At 30.4% G+C, this 15,822-nt stretch overlaps 1 pseudogene; it reads right to left on the bottom strand.

Annotated features, from left to right (window-relative positions):
• Window positions 1-1,529: 1,529 nt before the first annotated feature.
• Window positions 1,530-2,255, bottom strand: LOC126704732 (cysteine-rich repeat secretory protein 38-like; annotated as a pseudogene).
• Between the last annotated feature and the right edge of the window lie 13,567 nt (window positions 2,256-15,822).

Genomic DNA, 15,822 nt, shown 5'->3' with positions numbered 1-15,822 from the left:
ACAAAACAGGACAACTGGCCATACGGTTAACTCGCGACTGGATCTCGCGACTTAGTCAAACCGCGAGGTCAAGCCGCGAGCCACCCCTGTTTTGTAAAACCTGACGTTTCACATTCCTCTCCCACTCCAGTATAAATACCCCTTTTACCCACGATTGAAAGAGGGCTTCCAGAGAGAATTTTGAGAGAGAAACCCTAAAGAAAAACAAGATTGTTTCACCCACAATCTATACCTTAGAGTCTCTTCAAATTCCTCTACTCTCTTCCTCTCCATTGTCAAATCCTTGAGAGGCATTATACCAAACCTGGTTCTCACCATCATCATCACTGTGAGACAGTTGTTTGGATTTCTGGGAAGCAGTTAGGCAGGAACTAATCTTCATTGGTTGATGCTACGGTCTAGTAGCGGAATCCGGGAAGCTAGAAAAGAAAAAGGTTCGGCGCAACCTCGTTGGAGCAAGAAGCTTGGAGGGCTTAGGTGCACTGGGTAGATTAGGCTTGGAGGGTCTATTGCTGTCCTTGTATCCCAACTGTATTTTCTAGTGGATTGTTTATCGCTTGGAGGGCGGCGGAGAGGTTTTTCGCCGAGGACTTCGGTTTCCTCTTCGATAACACATCGTGTGTTGTCTTTGTGTTTGCATCTTCCTTCCTCTCTATCTTTGCCTTTTTATTATCTGCTGTGGTTTTATTTTGTTATGGCTTAGATAGTCTTTAGCCAATTTCGTATTATAGCATGTGTTAAGTTTCCGCACACTAATTGTTTGACATATTGCTTGTATTGGTTAAATTGTATTTTGGGGGTCTAAACGTTCAAAGGTGTTTTGTACACGTTTTTGAACTTTCAGAGAGAGAGAGAGAGAGAGAGAGAGAGAGAGAGAGAGAGAGAACCTGTGAGAAAATGCAACCACCAAGTCGGTTGGGTTTCTGACATGAGGTACAGCGAGAGCGAGAGTGAGAAAGGGAGCATGTAACGTATTTTGGCTTGTGAGATACTGTAGCTTCTATATAATATGGTGTTACTTATTTTCAACAGTGGCAAATGACCATTGATAAAAACTTTTTATCTATACTAGCCTTTTTAGTGGTCCTATTTTGTAAGAAAAAAAGCTATGTTTTTTATTTTATTTTATATATATAATTTTTATTTGGAAAATCTAATTTATAAGTAAATAAATCAATTTAAAAATTAATAGGAGAGTGGTCATATTTTTTAGGCAATGTTTTAGTAGGAGTTATAGTTGCACTTTTACTAGATTATCCTTTAGTTTTGTCTCTACTTAAACATAGGGATGTAAGGGTATTTTTGAATTAAAAAATGAGGAATTCAAACAGGGAAAGCCCCTTAAATAATAGTATATTATCTATATAATTTTTTTGACCCCTTTTTTTTTCCACGGTGCTGAAACCTGAAGAAAAAGCTGGAAATATTTTTTTTTCTAACTCTTATTTCGAAATAAATATGCTAATTGTCTTGCTTTTACTCTTCAGTTGCATATAACTGTAGAAAATTAAGGTTTTTATCAACAGTTTTTAGTGGCTGTAGATAAAAACATGTTGAAAAAACTCATGTTGTTTGTTTGTCGTGTCAGCTTCTTTACAATCGGAATAAAGGTGAAGTTCACCAATTGCAGTATCAAGACAAGTGAAACATTCACTGCTGGAAAGATCTCTAGTGCATTGAACCAAACCATAGAGCTTATTTGATTCACTAAGCTCTAGCTCTCCAACCTCATACAGTTTTGGGGAGATAGATGCTTATTTTGCTAGTTTGCTCAACAACTCCTTTGTTTTGTTGTTAAATGTTGTCGGATTGCTAACGTTTTTCACGTTCCACATGAAGAACTTGTTTTGATTATCAATTTGGTGAAAGAAGTCTGTGTTCAAGTACTTCAAAAGACAATTATCATACCATATAATTGCACCTTTGTTATATGGGCAACGTTTGTGAAGTTCATTGCTGGCCTTATTAACACAAGTCTTACAGGCTGTGGCATTAACATCACTACGACAAAGAGCAAGCCCATAATTTTGGTAAGAGTTCGACCCAACTGAACTGAGACCAAAACCATGGGGTGGGGTTTGGTAGTGAAGGTTACCCAAGAGGGTTTTAAGGTTTGATCCATATGGATCATTGGTGGTGAAGTTCCCAGCTGAGCTTAAACAAAAATGAAAGAGCGGGCTGGCTCCAAAAATGGTTTGGAGAGAGAGAGCAAAGGTTAGAAGGTAGATGGAGAAGGTGAACTTTGAAGAAGTCATTTTTCAAATGAGAAGATGATTGATGAGTTTAAACTATGGACCATGCAGCACTTATTTATAGTAATATCAACTACGAAGTACCACTCTTCCCTAGAATTTCTGTGAGTGTGAAGCTCTTTTGCAAACCAGTTTAAGGACCTCATTGATTTCTTTGTTTGTGTATTTATTTGCAATTTGATAGGCTTGTCTTATGTGCTACTTCTTTTTTGTGCAGGGTTTGTTTTAGATTGAATGTGTTCGCCGGCATTTGTCAGCAAGTGCCTTCTGCCGAATCATGTTGTCTTACACTTTGTAAGGAGGTCCTGGCTTGTGCCTTACCTCTTAAGCGGCAGAGCTGGAAATTTTTGTTTGGGAGGCTAGATAGTAACACTAATATATTTATCATGACAACCCTCCACACACACACACACACATATATATATATATATATATATATACACACATACACATACATGCTTTTTTATTATATAAACATACTTTTTTATCTGACAAGTTTTATACACACACATACTAAAAAAAAACTTAATATTTTTAATCAAAATTATGTTTGATGGTAATTTTTTATAAAATAAAATTCATTTTTACTGTAAAATTCTTAAAAAGCTTTATTTTCAATACAAATTATCAAATTTTATACTAAAGTAAGTAAAAAAACTTTCAATTGAACTAATGAAAATTTTAAAAATATGAATGATTCAAAACTTGGAGGAATAAGCTATCTTTTAAACATATTTGAAACCATCTTGCTCTAATCCATTATATAGCAACTAAAGAGACATTTCATGTGTAGATTTAGTGATAAGAATTTTTTAATGAGTTTATAATTTGTTAACTGCCACATAATGGGTTGGGTTGAAAAAGATAGATCCAAACATGTTTGGAACCAAACTTTATTAAATATTTAACAGATATAAGAACACATTTTACAATAAAAAATAAAATTACGAAAAATAAAGTTATGTCTCTATAACTATTAAACCAATTATTTTTTTAAGAGCATCATTGGATTAATTCAAATATTTAAGGGGCTAACTCTTATTTTTGTAAGCTAAATTTTGAAAACATTAAAATAATTATATATATTTAGGAAAATTTAAAAATTTTGGGGATCATGGCTCTCACCCATGTACATGGCTCCGCCCCTTGTGTCTCTTGGTTATGCCGAATCATTTTAGTGTTTGGTTCCTGAGAAATGAAGATTTTAGAACTTTGACCTTTCTATATTCCTATTTTTTGGGTTTCCGGATAATGTGGAAAATTTAAACTAATACTTTTAAATTAAAACTGAAACCAAATTTGCTGTTTTCGTCTGCATGGGAAGCACAATGTGAAACAAATCTGGCTACTTTCTATCATATATGTAGCTGCGATAAAGAAGAATGTGAATATTGTTGGTATTAAATTCAAATTTATCTGAACCATTGAAAAAACGATAGGGGTGCACTAGGAGAAATATAGTTGTAAAAATGGATCCGATGAGATAATCCCTACGTTAGTTTATCAAGCCCCTTTGATAAAGACAAGTAGCGTTAACCTATTAATAAATTTCAAAGCGGTTAAAAAACTTACAAATATGTATTAGTTTAAGGGTCATTTTATTGTACCACTACTTTTTTTTTAGTGGGTATGGTACGCACCCCAATCTCATCCGTAAATTTGGTGGTGTTTTAATCTTGACCCTTTGTTTAATTTTAATGATACTCGTTACCGGCAGAGTAAGTAAGCGTATATATACAAAAAAAAATAAAAACAAAACAAAAAATTAGATGATTATCTCTCTGGTGTTCTCTCCGCACTCTCTCTAGCATTCTTCTAGATCTCTCACTCTCCCAAAATGATCAAAATGTTTTTGATAAAGGTAAGACTCAAAATGATAAAACCCTAAATTCAATGTCGTTTTTTTTTTTTTTTTTTTTTTTTTTCTTCCCCTTTTTCCTTTGTTTGTTTTTTGGGTAACCCATTTGTAAAAGTAGATATGTACCATTTCAAATTGATTATTTGATTTTCTTCTAGGTATTGGGTACGGGATGGGTGGGGAGGACTCCTCAGTCCTCTCATGATTTTTGAATTTGAGTATATTTGTTCTTTTGAAGTAGCATGTGTGATGCATATGTGGGTTTGTGTTATTTTATTCAAATAGATCCTGCAACTAGTTATAAAGTCTATGTTTTTGTGAATTAAATCAATAACATGATTCTGTTTTCCTATGGCATTAGAATTGTCTTTATTGTTCCAATTATGGCTGGTTAGTGCTTAAAGATTGAGATATATATATATATATATATATATACATAGAGAGAGAGAGAGAGAGAATCCAACAGGGTTCTATTGAAACAATAAATTTTGGTTTAGCTGAGAAATAAAATCAAATGAAGCTGACTTTATAATCTTAAGTTTACAAGTTTTGGGATATATTGTATGTTAGATAAAATTTCAAATAATTAACAAAGTTATTATAAAGTAGCTGATGTAATTGTGGGTGGGTAAGATCAGGCTGTAGAGGTTATGGTGATTTTTCCCTCCTTTCTTGATGGATTCACAAGAAGTATACCAATCAAGAAAGAGAAAAATTATAAGAATGACATTGGAAGGGAAATTGCAGAAAATTTGGCAAAGAAGAAGAATGAGCTGATATTGAGTTCTTCAGGCACTACCAAGAGCCTTGGGTGAATACTGCCTGAAGGAATTTGGGGTTATTTCTATGCCAGACGTGACATAAAGGAACATAACTAGCAGAGATAAATTGGTCATATTGGCAATTGATGGGGTATGCATTTTCTTGATGATGGTTCCAACTCTCTCTTTTCCTCTCTTTTTGCTAGGACCTTCCAAATTTCTCCTAAGCACACAATGGCTCACTTTTTTCCCCTCTTATTCACAACTCATTATAATTTCCATTGTTATAGGCATTTTAGAATGATAAAATACTCAGTTGTCAGATACAGAGCTCTTGAGTAGTAAGCAAGTTCTTGAATGAAATCACTATTCCATAAGATAATATCATGTAGTTTACAGAAATTGTGGAATAAATATAAATAACAAGAACATTTTCTATGATGTTCTTTCAAATTTTATTGCATAGTATAAGGTAAACATGTTTTGAGAAGTCTAGCATAATGGTGATGGCATAAGTTTGAGCACATTTATCTAGCCTTATGAATAACAATATAACGTGTATGTGATGCTCATTTCTTTTCTTTTCAGCTATGGGATGTTATTTCCAACCAAGAAGCTGTACAAATTGTTTCTTCAGCATCTGTTAATGAAAAGTCAGCTTAAAGGCTGGTGGACAATATCTCAACTATTTTTGCCTCTTCTTTCACACTTCATCCTCTCAACCAATCAACCCTATTCAAGTCTCAAAACAGGTTGTATGACAAAAGCTAGGTGATTGCCTGATTGCCTATTACCATTGCTTTCCAGTAATCATCAAAATTGCTGTTTATACATAAACCTTTATTGGACTAATTGATTATATATGTTAAGAGCTTAAAAGAAAATGCATAAGGTTAAACACGTCCTCCAAATTTACTCTGTCATGGAATATACAATTCAACTTTCCATTGTAAAATATGAAATAGGTGTTGGTAAGTAGGGACTAGCGATCTAATCAAAGTTTTGTGGCTTGTGTTGTGGGTTCCCTGATTTGACCATCTTAATTTCCTGGAACAAGCCTTTTTAGCAAGTTGGTCGTTGTTTTGTTTAAGGATGGTTTAGGTAAAAAGTAAAAACTAATAAATAAAAGTTCTTCCTTCAATTGAAAATATGAAAAGTGAATAATTAAACAGTTTTTAATAGAAAAATAGAAAGGTTCTGAATTCCTGTTAATAATTTTTTCAGTCTCATTTCTTTTGGTATCAAAGTAAATATATTTTTTGCCAGTATTTTTCTAATTTCTATTTCCTTTCACCTGTAATTATTTGTATGAGAATATGAGGGATAACTTTTCATGAAAGGAAAAGGGTTAAAACTTAAAAATGTTTAATTTTTCACAAACTTTGAATTTTCATTTTCAATGGTAGGAAAAGCTATTTAATTAGAAAATTGTATTATTATTATTTTTTTGCCTAAGAGAAACATTGAGATTAAATTCTATAAAGTTGTTGTGTAAAACTCTTTACTTATATTCCGCAATATAAAATATATTTTCATCAGCTTTTTTTCAATTTAAATAGGGATAATGATAATCACACAAATATAACATTTTAAACACAGTATTATATAATTAGCGAATTCATTCCATCTTTAAAAAAATAAAAAATAAAAAAGCGTGGTTAAGAAGAACGGACTTGTCGGATTTCTTTTATTTTATTTTTAAAATATATTATTAAAGTGTAATATATAAAATATACTACTATTTAATTTTAAATGTGTGTACTGTGTGAAACTGGTGGCATGGTTCAACACATAATTAAAGCACAATGGTCAGTTGACTATATAATTGCTATAAATTTAATTTGATCATTCGACTAGTCATTTTATTTTCTTATTTTTTAAGGTAAAAATTGATCATTCATTTTCATCATCGAAATTATATGTAAAATTCTTTTTATTGTAAATATTATGAAAAATTCTTTTTATTGTAAATTTGCACATTCGTGTCAAAATGGTACTCAAATAGGAAAGAACAAGAAAATTGAGGTGCATTGCCACACCTGTAAAATCTTAAGTTTTTTTTTTTTTTTTTTTTTAAACTTTAGAAAAATATATATTTTTTAAATTATATTTTTATCTTGGCCCTCCTAAAATTTTATGAGTTCATTTCTTTCAAAAGAAAAAGATTTGTCAAAATATTCAAATTCTAATATTCAAGAGAGGTCCCTACTTTTCATAAAGTAAATGTGATATTAAAAATGAGAATAAAACCGTAAGCATTAAATTTATTCATTTTTTTTAGTAAAAATGTTAAATATTTAAAATTCTTAGCATTGTATCATTGTATGACAATTTTCTTTCCTTCTACTACAACACAATTTATCTCAATTTGATAATATAATTGACTGCAATTGGTGTACCATCAATTTCAAAAAATAGAATAAGTTATTAACCTTTGTTTTGCTGGATGAAATTATTTTATTATCAACATAAAATGCATAAAAGTATTCACCATTAAAATCAATGGCGTTCTTTTAAAAGTTAAAAGTATGTACCAACAGCATTGTCATTATTTCTATAATTAAAAAAAAAATTTAAAATCAAGTAAATAGTGAGTCCTTAGGGTATGTTTGGTAGACTATAATGGGCATTGTAATCTAATAGTTATTCTTATGATTCAACTATTTAGTAGTTTGCTTCTCAAAAAAAAAAAGTAGTTTGGTTATGTTTTTATTACAATGAATAGTCATTCCTTACGAATAACTATTCTTTAAAATGAGGAATAACTATTCATCTCTAAAATGGTTGTAATAGCTATTCCTTAGTAGGTGTATTAATTTCTAAAATTAATAATTCCAAATAAACAAACTTTCCATATGCATACAACAATTATGAAAATAAAAAATCATAAAAATAACTAATCTCTCTTTCAAATTTAAAAAATAATATTTTTTAGGAAATATAATTATATGAGTAAGATATTTTCTAAAATATATCTTAAGTTTAATTTAAAATACTTTCATATTTTCTAAAATATATCTTAAGTTTAATTTAAAATACTTTCATTCCATTGTTTTCAAGGTTCTATTATTGCGGTGTTTCCAAACAAATGAATAGTAATAAGTATTACATTACAACATCTTGTGTTTCTTATAATACATATTCTCATTTTTATGTAATTACAGTTACAATCTACCAAACTTGCCCTTAATTGGGACAAGATTTTTTAAGTAGTTTTCGAGAAATTATTGTGTACTCCCAAAGTATCATAAATGCATACTCCCTCCTCTCACATGAATGGTGGGTCCTACTAATTAAATTCATGATGGGACTCACCATTCATGTGAGAGAAGGGAGTATGCATTTATGGTACTCCGGGAGTACCTAATAATTTTTCGTAGTTTTCACGTACTGGAACCACGTTTGAAAAACAGAAACAAAAGAAGCTTCGATCTCTCACCTAATGGCTGTTGCCATATGTGGTCTGAAGTCAATAATGATTATTTGTCAAGTGTGGCTTCGCATTTATGCAGTTGTTCAATTAATATTAGGTGATATACAAGCCTATAAAACAAAACAAAAACAAAAACAAAAATCTGTGTGTATACATATATATTATACGCTAATTATTGTTGCATACAATTTTATTAAACACAAATTATAAAAACCATGTTTTCAAAATACAATTTTAGTTATAATTAAGAAATAATGAAAAGGTATGTGACTCATACAAACCATGGCTATCACTGATTTTATTTTGGGTTCACTATTTGACACATGGCCAAATACTTCCTGTGGACAACTAAATTTCTCGGTTCAAAATGAGTCAAACAAGTAAAATAGTTTCACAAATACGAATTTGTATTGATAAATATATGGTACAATTCTTTGTGATTACAAAAGAGTTATCATTTGATTCGATCTCCTTAAAAAACTTGTTGATTGGATTTGTAGTGATGTGATTTTGATCCAAACACCCAATATACTTCAATTTGGCTGAAGAATGGATTGAAGATCTTTGGAACAAAATTACAATGAATCTCTAACTACGAGCTTGTTGGAAATCCTTTGTTATTCACGTTCTTCGTCTTCAAAGGTTTGTGGTGGAAGTTCTTCGAGACTTTAGAGAGTTGAATCCGCTGAGCTTCACTGATTTGTGATTTGTTGAGGTTTCTGGAGGCTTTCGAGCTTGATTCTAGTGAACTTTGAGATCTAGGCAGGTAGTTTGATGATTCTGCTTCGAATATTCTTCGTATTTGAAGGTTTGTGATGGAAGTTCTTCAGGGTTTTAGAGGCTTAGATCTGTTGAGCTTCACCAATTTGTGGTTTCTTGGAGTTTATGCAGGCTTTTGAACTTGATTTCAGTGAACTTTGAGATTTAGGAAGATGATTTCTCTTCGAATGTTCTTTGTATTCGAAGTTGAAGTTCTTAAAGTTCTTGGAGGCTTCAGGGCTTGATTCCAGCATAGCTTCTGGACTTCTGAACTCAAGATATCTTCCTGTGCTCTAGATGGCTTGGGTCTTTTAAAATGCCTTAGGAAGGCTTCTATTTATAGGAGTTTGGGGGTGGGTGAGTGACACGTGGCAGAGTCTGACTGGTGACACATGTCACAGGCTAATTGGTCCGCGTATGTCATTGCTTACACGTGCTGGGTTGCATATGTCATTGCTTACACGTGCTGGACTGCTTATGTCATCGCTTGCATGTGCTGATGCGTGATTGATTCTTGCATGACACTTGGCAAATTTCTGTTAGTTTCTGAGTAGTGATAGCAAAACCTAGCAGCAACATGTGGTGCTTTGTAATTGGTTATATTTTGTGGAATTGGTAGTATGACGTGTCAGCTTATGATAGATCGGGAATTTTCCCTCTCTACACTTCCAAGTTGAACAATAAATTTAATTTGTCATGTCAAATGTCCCTATATTAGTTCTTTAAGCTCCATTAATATTGCTACTACTTTAAGATACATATTAGTGAGAGTGGTTTATCTACTTCATTTTTCACGTAAAATAGGAGGCTATGAAGATGAATATGAAAGTGAAGCCACAATCTTCTTCTATATTTGCTTATGGTTACTGTCTCTTCTTCTTCTTCTTCTTCTTCTTAGTATCGTTTGACATCTCTCTCTCTCTCTCTCTCTCTCTCTCTCTCTCTAAGTTACTGTGTATATGTTGTAAAAATTGTTCATTTCATTTCAACGTACTAATTAATATGAACCTCTTAAATTATTGGGACAAAATTGGCCTCTACCCTTTTCGGGCAAAATAAATAGCATTCTACCTCATTTTCCAAACTAATTAGGGAAATGTCTCTCTTTTAAAACTCGACTTTCTCAAAATCGAGTTAAAAATAAATAAATAAATAAATAAATTATGGAGCCCTATAGTGGCGTTTTAAGGAGCCTATAGTAACGTTTTAATGACCTATAGTGACGTTTTGTAACTTGATTTTCATGAAGTCGTGTTATATGCAATTTTTTTTTACCTATAACTCGATTTCATGGAGTTTGAGTTAAAAAACGCCAATATAAGTCCTTAAAAAGGTTACTATAAGTCTTTAAAAATGCCATTATAGGACTTAACTCGATTTTGAAAAAGTCGATTTTCAAAAGATGAGCATTTTCCTAATTAGTTTGGGAAAAGGGGTAGAATGTTATTTATTTTGCCCGAAAAGGGCAGAAGCCAATTTTGTCCATATAAATTGTAATAAACCAAATCTATATAGAATTAGCTCAAAGTGAAATTTCAATAAAGCAAGCATATCACTTGGGGTTTAATTTCAAAATAAAATATGCTGTTTTTTAAAACATCACATTTTTTTTCAAAATATAATTTACTTTTGCACTAATATAATTGATAAATAAGTTCATCTAATTATACTAATTGCATTATACTTTCTTAATCTTTACTTTGCTTTACTTCATATATGTTTCGTAACAAAGAAACACGGCATCTTCATTAGATGTGGTAGAGATCTGAGTACAAGACGTGCGTATTATTTTTAAGAGTAAATTATAGTTTTAATTTAATTGATATATTTTGGTGCGAACTAGTTAAATGATATCACATCATCAACTATCTGTCACTTTAATTGCATATACCTTCTTTTTTTTTTTTTTTTTTTTTAACTCCTGACTATGTATATATATATAAAAGGACAGTAGAAATGCCAAGCTATAGAAAAATGAAAATATGAAACCTCACTTCATAGAGGTTTATTTATCTATTTTTTTCTATGTTAAACAATTCATTCTACATTCAAAAGGTGAACATTGATTTGAAAAATCTCATTAAACATTTTGAACAAAATCTCATGGATGCTATTGGTTTTTTCAGTTGGTTACTAAATTATTGTACTCTCATAGTAGGAGAGATGATAACAAACTTGCCAATAATTTGACCAAACATTCCATTAATATCTCTAGCTACGTAGCATGGATGGAGGATTTTCCACCACTTTTCTTTTCTATTTTTAAAGTTGATTTAGCCAAACTGTCCTCGGTTTAATAGGAATGTTTCAACTCTTCTTTCTCAAAAAAAAAAAAAAAAAAATGGATGCGTTCGATGCAAGGTGGTCGATACTGTACTGTACCAACTGGTACCACCGATATGTATTGTATAAGTACGTGCATCAATACCGAAATGTCATCGTTTTATACTAGTCATGTACCGGCTGATTTCTAGCACTTCAATCGGTACCTGGCGTACCAGCTAGTACAGAAATAAGCTTTTTTTTTTTTTTTTTTTTGGTAATTTTTAAATTTTTGTAAGGGTGAAATGGTAACTTATTTGCATTAACTTATTCGTATTATTTACTTTCTTAGTATGCTATTTTAGAATAAAACCATGAATAATTTTTTTTCGAATTAAGGTAATATTTTATGGTAAACTTTTATTTTTATTATAATATATATATATATATATATATATATATATATATATATAAAATAGTGGTAAACTCAAAACAGTACACCGGTGTTGATTGGTACCGAAATAAATCGTTCTACTCGTCAAATCGGTAAAACCTCCAGTATGAGATTGACTCCCTTGGTTTGATGCGTTCAAATAATATTTCTTTGTTGATAGCGCTTTTGAGAAGTTAGTATGATTGAAAATGCTGCTTGGAACTAATGTTTCCGGTTTCTATATTTTTTTAAAAAAATCAAAATATATCATAGAATCTTTCAATGGCCTTCAAAAAAAAAAAAAAAATCAAGAATCATAATTCAAGAAAATTTATCTTTCGCAATACTGATTTATTAATGAATTTAGGAGAGTTATTATAATGAGGTAGGCTACATTAAATAACTATACGCTTTGAATTAATTTTTTTTTTTTTGGGGACAATTTTCATTTTTTGAGAAACAAATTAGCATACACAAGGGAGATGTAATGAGTCCTAACACCACCAGAACAAAATTAGACCAACGGACACAAAACTAGTATACAAAATAACAAGAAATGTATTCAACTTCACAAACTTTGTGGGACACTTAGAATTATACCATGTCCTTCCTCATTTTGCTAAAAAAAAAATTGCATCTTGTGAATCCACCATGCAAATGCCTGAAGAATGATACTGATAAAAATAAAGCAATTAAATTAAAACTAGCAAATTTCTAATTTCTTTCATTTTTTACAAGTTTATGTTTTGCAACATTTTTATGTCTAACAATATGTTTACGTTTATAGAGTTTTAGTGTTAAATTAATTAAAAATTTTTCAACAAATTAAACACACATTGATAATTTTTTGGGTGATCAATGTAACTTGTAAAAGTTTGAATTGTGTGAGGATAAGTTCATCACTTGTAATATTTACGGAATTTTCTAAAAATGTTAGTTGAGCAAGTCGCTCATCTAGTTTGCCATTTAATGCCCTCTTTTCCTCAATTGTTGAGGGCGACCATTTCCTATTATGGCCAATTAATAAATGGTTTGTTCAACACTCCAATTAATGGTGACTTGATTAGGCAATAGTCTTACATAACTTCCTTAATTCCTACATTTTCAAAACACCTTAACATTCATGCATGTTTCTTTAAGGAATCAATAGTCGACAAACTGAAGAAAAAAAATCAAGAATTGTAATTCAACAAAATTTATCTTATGCATTACTAATTTATTAATGAATTTAGGAGAGCTATTATAATGAGGTGGGCTACATTAAATCACTATATGCTTTAAATTATTATTTTTTTGGAACAATTTTCTTTTTTTAAGAAACAAAAAAGAACACACAAGTGATAGTTAATGAGTTCTAACACTACTAGAACAAAATTTTACTGTACAAACTTGGTGGGACACTTAGAATTATACCATGTCCTTCCTCATTTTGCTTAAAAAATTGCATCTTTTTAATCCTACACGCAACTGCCTAAAGAATGATACTGATATTAAAAAAGAAGCAATTAAATTAAAAAGATTCACATTTCTAATTTCTTTTATTTATTACAAATATATGTTTAAGAACATATTCATGTATAACAATATGTTCATGTTTGAAGAATTGTTCGTTAAAGTAATTAAAATTTCGCATCTAATTACATGAACATTGATACTTCTATTGTGTGATGTTACTTGTAAAAGTTTCAATTTTGTGAGTATAAGTACATCACTTGTAATATTTACGAAATTTTCCAAAAAAGAAAAAGGTTGAGGAAGTCATTCAACTTACAAATCATTTAGAAAAAAATTATAAAATTTCACCTCAATTATATATATATATATATAAAAAAAAAAAAAAAAAAAAAATTCTAATGTCAATAGGATAAACTAGAGGAGGCGTTTGACATGTTCAGAGCTGGGTTGACTTGAAGAACTTATTCTATGTCCTCCTATATGCATTGCTTATTTACATTTCAATTCACATTTGGTATTAACTTCTCAAATTCAATAAAAAAAGAACTGTATCCCAGGATAAAAAATTGGTTGATAGAAGTATACAACCTTTGGCTTTAAAATCAGGTAATGATAGATTGGGCATCTCCTAAGTTGCAGGTGTTCATTAAAATGCTTTAGACGGAATTATACTTGTGTGTGTGTGTTCTCCCAAAAACATTAAAATCTCACAAAGAAAGGAAAAAATATAAATTTTAAAAATAATAAAAATAAAATTAAAAACCTTGAGATTAAGATGTATGGGCACAGACATGACATAAGACACAACAATATGACAATTCTTAATAAATTAAAATAAGACAATATTAATATTTGACAATCCGCTTTTCCTTAAACTTCAGCCCTCTTTAAGCTCTCTTCTAAGGAATTTTCTTGGTCTAGTAATAAGTTTCGATAAGCTGTCGCAATTTAATCTTGTAGTATGTTATGTATTTTAGAAAAACTATCTGCTATATTTGATCAAGGAGAGTGCTCATCGTAATAGCACGCCTGGTCGAAACTAAGTTTCTTCTTAAATGCTTGGCTTGAATCTTGATCTTTTATCTGTATTTTGACATTGGACAAGATCAAAGAGGCAACATATTCTTTGAAACGAAGCTACTCACCATCTAAAGTGGGAGAACAATTAAGGAAAAGTGAAGTCCAGGCCTATGCAACTAACTGTACAAAAATAAATTTTCTAAGAAAACTTGTTTTTTCTCTAAAGGTTAATCTTTATCTTTTCGTTACACATTTAGTATAAAAGCTACCAAAAATTAAATCTTTTTCGTTTTATATATATTAGAAGCATACAGGAACAAAATTAAACCATCATAGACACAAAACTAATATACAAAATAACAAGACATGCATTCAACTGTACAAACATGGTGGGACACATATAATTATACCATGTCCTTCCTCATTTTGCTTAAAAAATTGCATCTTGTGAATCCTCCATGCAATTGCCTGAAGAATGATAATGATATTAAAAAAGGAGCAATTAAATTAAAACATTCACATTTCTAATTTCTTTTATTTATTACAAGTTTATGTTTAAGAACATATTTATGTATACAATATGTTTATGTTTAAAGAATTTTTTGTTAAATTAATTAAAATTTGGCATCTAATTAAACGCACATTGATACTTTTATTGTGTGATGTTACTTGTAAAAGTTTGAATTTTTTGAGTATAAGTTCATCACTTGTAGTATTTACAAAATTTTCTAAAATGGGTAGTTGAACATGTAGCTCATCTCGGTTTACATTTAATGGCATCTTTTTTTCACTTGTTGAGAGTGATTAGGCTAATTCAATATCACCCATATTCTCTAGATCTTGTGCATTTTCTTGTAGTTTATACAATTGAGAAACATCCTTGAACCTAACATTACGACTTTCAGGAATATAGGCCTTAACATAATATATCACAATAACTATGGGAGTTCAAATGCATTTTTTGCATATGCCTTCTTAGTAGTTTAGGAGGTCTAAGTTATGGAATTGATAATGGTATTGTCATATAACTCAATTCAATATGGTTTTTTTTTTTTTTTTTTTTTTTTTTTTTTTAATTCAAATGTATTGATATATTACATATCCTTTTTTTTTTTTTTTTTTGAGACTTCTTATCTATTGTTGTTATGTATTGGAAAAATATATTCGGTTTAGTGAAGCGATCCTAAGGTACCCCTATTAAATAAAGAAAGTATTAAATTATATTTTTATTAAAAAAAAAATTGTCTATCGATGGGCATTCATTAAGAATATATATATATATATATATATATATATATATATACACCCCAAAAAAAAACCATTAAAAAAAATGAGGGAAACGAGAAAAAATAAATAAAATTGATGGAGAAAAAAAAAAAAAAACGAATGAGACTTTGAGAAGTCAGAAGCCAGAAGTGAAGTTGGTTGGGAAATTAATAAGAACGTTGCACAGTGAAGTTAGTGAAACTTTGAATAGTAAAGAAAATTAGAAAACAAAGAAGAAAAAGACATTGCAATGTTGTCCAAATTATTGGTCCAGTTTTCTACCCTGTTTTCTTCCTATTTTGAGAGATTATGGGCCCATTTGA

The sequence above is a fragment of the Quercus robur genome, chromosome 11 (genome assembly GCF_932294415.1).
Source record: "Quercus robur chromosome 11, dhQueRobu3.1, whole genome shotgun sequence".
In the NCBI taxonomy this organism is placed as follows: domain Eukaryota; kingdom Viridiplantae; phylum Streptophyta; class Magnoliopsida; order Fagales; family Fagaceae; genus Quercus; species Quercus robur.
The sequence above is the reverse complement of the archived record's forward strand: the minus strand, read 5'-3'. Positions and strand labels throughout refer to the sequence as shown.